Source organism: Limulus polyphemus, unplaced genomic scaffold (genome assembly GCF_000517525.1).
Source record: "Limulus polyphemus unplaced genomic scaffold, Limulus_polyphemus-2.1.2 Scaffold1695, whole genome shotgun sequence".
NCBI lineage: Eukaryota > Metazoa > Arthropoda > Merostomata > Xiphosura > Limulidae > Limulus > Limulus polyphemus.
In genome coordinates, this window is record NW_013667305.1 from 63,354 (window position 1) to 72,424 (window position 9,071).

A 9,071-nucleotide genomic window follows, 5' to 3' on the forward strand; every position below is an offset into this window, starting at 1 on the left:
TTTAACGGACATTAGTCGTTTTTGATTCATAAGATAATAAAAGTTAGCACTAGAAGAAATGAAAAGTTGTTACTGTACATGCAAACTTCAGCTTTATTCATAAGACAATAGAAGTTAAAAAATATACAACACATGAAGACACAAAAAGGTAACTTATGTGAATTGATTGCTACAGTATTTAGATGAATGAAATCATCAAAATTATTTGATCAAAAACAGCCATTTCATTTCAGTTTTATTACATTTAATACAAATTCGCATCATAATGAGCTAATCAATAAATACCTCTTTCATTTCAATCTTATAAGAGGTAATTTAATACTTATAACAAATTGATATCAAAAGTAAAACGTTTATTTGTATATTAAAATATATTCACAATTTGTTAGAAATTAAGTTTAAAAAATTAAAATAGCTTTATTATTTCAAGCTTGTTAAAACCAAATAACTGAACGAGACCTAGCTAGTAAAAGTGAATTAATATTTTATGGAAAACGTATCTTTAATAGCTTATAAACAAAGCTATGTGAGGTAAAAAGTGACTAATACATATACATCTCACGTGTTTGTAACATTAATACAATGATAACTGATTAATAACTACCAAATAAACAATTCCAGTATTCTCAAACTCGTAAACACATACACATACACACATAAATACGAAGATTAATATTTTAATACAGATCACGTAAATAATCAGAAGCTTTTAAACAAAACCCCGCATGTACAGTAGCAATACACTAATATTGCTCTGCTAACTTTTATTATCTTATGAATAAAGCTGAAGGTTGCATGTACAGTAAAAACTTCCCATTTCTTCTAGTGCTAACTTTTCTTACCTTATGAATAAAGCTGAAGGTTGCATGTACAGTAACAACTTTTCATTTTTTCTAGTGCTAACTTCTATTGTCTTATGAATAAAGCTGAAGGTTGCATGTACAGTAACAACTTTTCATTTCTTCTAGTGCAGAACTATTGTTTTTCAACTTATGTGCTATTTTAGTTATTTTTAAAATAAGGCTATTTTATAAGGAAGTACCATGATTTATTACTTGTCAAATCATGTCTGTCGCTAAATATAGTACGAAATGAAGTTTACATTTATCCTAGAAAGATACATTTTCCTCTTCTTTTAAGTTCCTTCTGAAACACTGTCTTGATGATGTTTTATCATTTTTTTTTAGAAGTAAACGTTCACTTTAATACCTTCTGGACAACCTATCACACATGCAGCCAACGATCTAACTGCAATTTGGGACATATAATAGCATACTTACCTTAAAACCAGTGCACAGTTACAACATATTTTTATACCTTCTGGACAACCTCTCACACATGCAGCCAACGATCTAACTGCAACTTGGGACATATAATAACATACTTACCTTAAAACCAGCACACAGTTACAACATATTTTTATACCTTCTGGACAACCTCTTACGCATGCAGCCAACGATCTAACTGCAACTAACAGTGCACAGTTACAACATATTTTGTATGCCATTTCTATAATTCGCTACACTATCTGTTACCTAATATGACTGGTGTGTTTAGATAAGAAGTAGTATTTTCTGTTATTACGAAAATTGTTTTTTGTTGTTTTGTTGTTGTTGTTGTTGTTTTATCCGAACTTTCTTATGTTGCTCTTTTTTTCAAAATCCATATATACTTGACATGTATTTTCATTTTAAAAATAACAAGCCACGAAGGGACTTGAAACACAATCAGGGGGCTCTCAGAAACCTCTGTTTCTGTTCACCCCGCACACGGAAATAAGATTACTTCTTTAAGTGAATTTCGTGATTTTCTACCAAAAATAAAAATTTTGGATAGCCTAATTAAGTATAAATGGAGGGGTGTGAGCATTGAACTCAGGAGATGACGATAAACAAACACGGCACTGATATGTACTAAGCGTGTCTAATATAGAGCCTCGAGATACAAGACATCTGGCAAAAGCTGTGAGAGTACAAGCCGAAAGCAGAAAGTCGGAATATTACAGAAGCGTCTTTAAATACATACAGCTTAGAGAGCAGACGTAGTCCTCCATAATTAATCACATTTTTATCATTAAAGTAAAAATAACCTTCAATCCTAATATTTAAATCAAAATATTAGTCTTTTTCAAGAAACGGTTGCTTTAAACTTATTTTGCAAGAACACTTAACCGATCCTACAAATGTTTTAACACAATTTTGGAAGAGTATACAGATAAATGATATCAATGTCACTTGTGGTTTTCCTTTCCATATTTTCATTGAAATGAAAGTTATACGTGACAGTAAAGGGTCTAATCCGTCCTTATAAAATACTGTTTAAAGGTGAAAACTAACTAAAAGTCTAATGATATTAACTGGACACAAATTAAGTATAAGGTGTCATTCCTTTAATCAATATTATACCCGTTATGAGGTAAAAATGTACAACTTGCTCTCCTCTTAACGGGACCCGGCATGGCCAGGTGGTTAGGGCGCTCATCTCGCAATCTGCGGGTCGCGGATTCGAATCCCTGTCCCACCAAACCTGCTCTCCCTTTCAGTCGTGGGGCGTTATAATGTGACGGTCAATCCCACTATTCGTTGGTAAAAGAGTAGCCCAAGAGTTGGCGGTGAGTGGTGATGATTAGCTGCCTTCCATCTAGTCTTACACTGCTAAGCTAGAGATGGCTAACGCAGATAGCCCTCGTGTAGCTTTGCGCGAAGTTCAGAACAAACAAATAAACAATCCTCTTAACAGTGTGAATCCAAAACACAATACAAGAATTAGTTTCCAATGAGGAAAAGTTCTGTTAACTCTTGTCAAATAAATTGTAGCAAAACTGTAAAAAGTGAAATACTATGACCAACTGATAATTTCATTTTATAGAAATGTCAGTCCTTTCTTGTGGAGTACATCCTGTCCGAATACATAAATAATCTTGTGCTCTAATTTGACGGAGCTTTTGTGAAAAGGTAGTGTTGAAAAGTAATAATAATAATACATTTTTCAATAAATAGATATTAAACATATTAAACCCGCAATATGAAATTGTTGTCATGTTGTTCGTGGTGTAGATAAGGCAAACAAAGAAAGATTACTTACTCTGAGTTCCATCTCTTTGACTCAAGGCACTATGAAAGAACAATATAAGTGTAAACTAAAAACGCTGACACGAAATATATACGTGAGAGGTCTCTCTACCGTAACTTAAGTAGAAAGCTGAGAGCCGTGAGCGAATGAGGACAGACGAGAGATGAGCCCGATATCTTTCATCGAGTATTACAAATCTATCGCTAGGTGGACAGAAAATTAGATAAGAAGATCATCTAGGTTATTGATATGAGTATACACTTGCGGGTAAGTGTTCGAAATCTCAGGTGCGCTATATATACATATATATATATATATATATATAGTAGATGGAATAAAAAACTCGTTTGTAACAAAGGATAGGAAATTTTACTTCTATTTTTTTCTTAACATAACAAACATTAAAAGTGCAATAAAAATATAAAATGGCACCAATAGTAAAAAAAAAAGACATGCTGTTTCCAAGAATTCTATCAATATGAAATTAAATGGGGTTCACCCACCCCCCTATGACATCCTATATTACTGTGTCAAGTTGTGCTGATTTGGTAATCTTTCCAATATTAGATATGAAGTTAAATGGGGAGTCCAACCCGTCCATGTTCTTCCTCGTGTCATCCTGTATCACTGAACCATGTTTGGTGCTGATTGATCAAGAAATGTGGAAACGTATAAGGAGCAGATACACTCACACATACATACTGACGTTTATTTATATAGATGTGCGTTTTTTTATTTCGTTTGTTTTAAGCACAAAGCTACACAATGGGCTATTTATGCTGTGCCAATCACAGGTACAGAAATCCGTTTTTTTTAAGGTTATAAGCATTCCGACTTACCGCTGAGCCACCAGGAGCATTTCTTAGTTAAATAAATTGTGAGTTTTAAGTTAAGCTTATGTATGTTTATACGTTTGAAATATATTACACTATTTGGCGAAAATAAACATGGAATTTAGCTAGTAAATCTAGGGCGTAAACAAAATGTTCAATAAATAGTTAAACAATTCATAAACTTAGAACGCCTTGACAATGCGTCTTAAAGGATCATTTTCGACAAAGAACAGACATTTTCTCAAAATAGTGAGAAAGTGACTTTCAAATGGAAATTTCCAAAAAAAAAACTACTAGCGTTCGAATTATTATATGAATGTGGTATTTAACGCAATTTTCCAGCAAAGATCAGCTGTATAATTTGAAACATAAAGGACCTTCCAGCAAAGAACAGCTGAATAATAAGTGTGAAACATAAAGGATCTTCCATCAAATAACAGTTGTTTTATAAGTTTGAAACATGAGTTGCTTGTACAGTGACACCTTATCAATTCTTGTACTGATAACCTTTGTTGTCTTATGAATAAAGCTGAGTGTTGCGTGTACAGTGACACCTTATCAATTCTTGTACTGATAACCTTTGTTGTCTTATGAACAAAGCTGAAGGTTGCATGTACAGTGACACCTTATCAATTCTTGTACTGATAACCTTTGTTGTCTTATGAATAAAGCTGAAGGTTGCATGTACAGTGACACCTTATCAATTCTTGCACTGATGATTTTTGCTGTCTTATGAATAAAGCTTGAGATTGCTTGTACAGTGAATCTTATCAGTTCTTGTACTGATAATCTTTGTTGTCTTAGGAATAAAGCTGACGGTTGCATGTACAGTGACACCTTATCAGCTCTTTGTTATTTTATGAATAAAGTTAAAAGTAGGCTTCGTATAGTGATGGGAAGCAAGAAATTTGTTTGGTTTTGATGTACAGTCCATTATTCGCTCCTAATAACCTAAATCTCTCCTTAACTTAAATTCACGTTTTGATGAGGAAAGAAATTCAAGATAAAAGTTGTGCTTTGTTGTAAAGTCCAGCTAAACATAGCTCCTCAGTGTGTCACAAACACAAGTTTTTTATTGACAGGTATTCTTTGATGTAATTTTTACATTTATACGTAGAACACAACTGTTTTTTGTAAGGAAGTTCCTTTGGGAAGTTTTTTCACAGTGTATTCCGAACATAGCTGTTCATTGTTCGGAATTTCTTCAGTGATATATATTTTATACATTTATAGATTGAAGTCAGCTTTTCTTTATTGGAGGATCTTTTTCAACTTTATTCATAAGATAGTAAAAGTTAGGGTGAAGTACAGGTGAACGCCTGTTTTATTTAAACTCTTACCTTGAATGATTGTATTGTCAATCGCATTATTTAACTATGTATTAGCATTGGAAATTATAAGTTTGGTGAAAGTTACTTTATATATGCTAAACATGTTGCTCGTGATTCAATGACTCGTATCTGGGGAGACAAGCCAATGTACTATTATAAGTACCCTACTATTTCACTAAACAAACCACTGATTCTTTTCTTGGTTAGCTGTATAAAAGTTGGAAATGCTCTATTGAAACCTTCTTTATAACAAGCTAGAGCTGATTAACAAGTGTGAGGTCAATCGAAAGGTGCTCTGCATACTTTCTCAGCAAGAATTAGATTTTCAACAACTGAAATAAATCGATTAGATGCGCGGATGGTTAAAGAATCTGAACTCTTTGTTGTTGTTGTTGTTCTTGTATTTTACTGTTAGACGAAATTTCATAGTTTTATTCGATACCATTTTTTAAGGATAAATCGATCTGACACAATGAAGAAGCTGTATGCACTTTCAAATGTGAGTTGTTGAAAAATTTCAAAATGTATTAATTTTAAATTTTAATACAACTTATCATTTTTAAGCAGCATATTTCATTATTGCAGTAAACAAAATCTGCTCACGTTACACTCAAACTACGTACAATCAGAAGGCATAAAGGCATCGCTAAAATGCGTCACTAGTCTGTTGCTTGAAGCAGTAAGTTCGGTTCACTGACACATCAATTCAAATTAGGACGAGTGCTAGATTATTCCTCTAGGTGGCTTTTAACGTTTGTTTTGTGCAGGAGGTCGTCAACACCCAGCTTTTCTGGTGAACCTCTAACTTCTTACAAACGTTTGTATTAAGTTATTATATTCTAGACAACCTTTATATCAGTTCTTGAAATAGTAATCTGGATAATGGCATTGATAAGTCTCTCCTTTTGATAAAGTGAGGTCTTTGATGTTATCTTAACCTTTCTGTATCATTGGTCACAATAATTACGAAACAATATTGAGGAGAAACAAAATCCCAACATTATTATAGTAGGAGAAAGCAAAGATTGGTTTATTGATAAAAATTAAAGTGGCTTAAAGTTATCCTATATACAGCGTATGTAACCCAAGTTGTATATAGATTCAATATCCACGTAACAAATGATATTCTTTTAATTTAGTGCCGGTGATAAACAACCCTGTAAACAGACAAAAACAATAATGAAAGTTTACAGTTCAAAAACAAACATCGTTCTGTGTGACTTTGAAAATGAAGGAACAGACCCGGAGAAATAATTTTTTCTATAGACCTTAAAGAGGAGTTATTATTCTATATAAGTAAAACCCTCATGTATAGATCTTCATTTAGGTATAGTTTTCTTTAAACGTATACACAAACACACACACTTTTGAGTATATCATAGAGCGAATATAACTACAATTTACAAGATCTAACAACAAATAATTTAATAGCCTCTAACATATTTAGAATCAGACGGTGTTTCAGATGTATCTTTTTTCTTCCAGAATATTCTCTCCAGAACTTCTTTCGTTCAGTGCCGTATTCATCAGCTTGACTTGATCTGTGGCAGACAAAAGTATACCTGAAATACTTTGTATTAAAATATACTTAATATATTGGTATAAAACGTTTAGCCTAATAAAACTATGAGGCTGTTCTGAGTGATTAAAATCACGTTTCACTGCAGATAAAATCAAAGCCTCTATTACAAAAACAAACATAATTCTTTGTCGGGTTTATACCAAATTAACTCTATCTTAATAAAATAAAATTCAGTGTAGATCAAATACGGTGTAATTTCAACAAAACGTATATAATCCTCTAGTTAATGTACAGTTAGAGAATATTTTAGATTACCTCTTATACTACCATGGATACATATATGGAACACACTAACTAACTTGTGTTTTAGCCTTGAAAAGGGTTCTGAGAAATATAGATACAATAAAATATATAATTTTATAATTATAAGATATAAAGTTGTATATTAATTTACAAATTCTGAATTTAAATGCACAAACGATTATTTTAATTAAGACTTCTTACAATCAGGGGACGAAATCCTCTATAAAATATTTCAGGTAATTAACTTTTAAAATTTCATGTTGACATGAAAGGTAACAAGTTAGATATACAACACCCTATGTCATTCTAGGTTTACAAGAAAACACATCTGCATGGAGAGTTGTTTAAAAGTAACAGTAAAAGGGAAGTTTTGTATCGAACGTAAAGGCAGCATTACAAATATCCTCAAAATAAAAAGTTTAAACACAGAAGCTTTTTTAAATTGGCTCATAAATGAAATGCTTTTAGATGTTTTTAAAATTCAATCCGAAATAGAAATCAATTATTTTTTATTAATCACATATTTCCAGATACAGCAGTGAATTTGAAGATTTTAATTCTATTATAAAATATCGCCAAAAAGTAACAGCTGAAACAATGTAAACATTAGTTACGTATTCGGTTGCCATCATAACGTCATATACTGGAAAAAACACAACTTTCAATGCTATTAGTATGTGTACTGACAGGGTTCATGTTCAAGTTAAAAAAATTACTTTACTGAAACATTCAAATAAATTCTAGCGAACATGTTATTATTAAACCCAGTCCTGTTAATAACTAGGTGGACTCCTGTTTTATTTAAACTTTCAGCTTGAATGGTAGGGTGAGAACGGTATTTTTTGACTGTGTATTATTTTTTTAGAAATTATATGTTTAATGCAGTTTAGAGAATGTGAAAAATTAGCCAAGTGTTATTTCAGGTGTATAGCAAAACAATGTTATCTAAGTATTTCAACATGTAAAACCTGTATTTTATTACTTCTATAACTAACACATAAAACATAAAACTAATAAACACATTTAACAGAAACTCAAAAAAAGGTTCTGTAACATAAAAATGTATATTTTTAAATGAACTTGGTTTTATAAACGGCAGACGTTTTCGGAATAAGTTTAATGACATAAAAAAACAACATGAAATGTAAGTAAAAATTTATGATCGATATATATGTACATGGTCACATTCGTCCAAAAATGTCATCTTTTTTTGTGACGTCGATACAGGAATTTATTAGGCCTAATAAATGTAATGAAAGTAACGTTTGACTCATAGATTTTGTACCTCACTTTTTCTTAATTAGACCAGAACGGATTTGAAATGAGAGGTGGGTAGAAACGGCACTTGAAACGTTTCTTTTGTCTTCCCCTGCATGAGGATTGCTGTACCACAACAGAAATTGATCAGATGAGAATATACTGAGAATTTTTATCGTTCAGAACTTTCAAATAGTTAAACGTGTAATAGTATCAGGTCTGCTCTGACCAGAGACGTTTTACCGTTTAAGTTTGTGAATATCATTATAAGGTTATTGGTTAGGTAACTTAAACGTTTAGAGGTTACAATACGAATTCATCCTATCGTTAGTGGTACTGAAATGGAATGGTTTTAAATTACCCTCAATTGACTTTAAAAATCAAAATAATTTCAATTGTGAGTTTGTTAAAAATCCATAGGCTTACAAAAATCAAATCACATGAAAACATCGTAACTGGCCCTTTTAAAATTAGAAATAAAAAATTAAATTCATTATTTATGAAAAAAAAGTTCAAAAGTGAAATTAAAACTTCTCCATTGAAAGTTGGGTCAGTCCAGTCCTGATACTCTCCCCAGTGGTCTTTGGCTTTGGCGAAAACAACGCGAAAGGTCTCAAATAAAGAAAATATACACCTGGAAAAAAGTTAAGCACCCCCAAATATTTTTCAGGATTGCTTATTGAAAATAAGGTTTAATTTTCATGATGTTGAGCAATGTTCATAATTTCAAACATAATTAAAAGGATGTGAGCG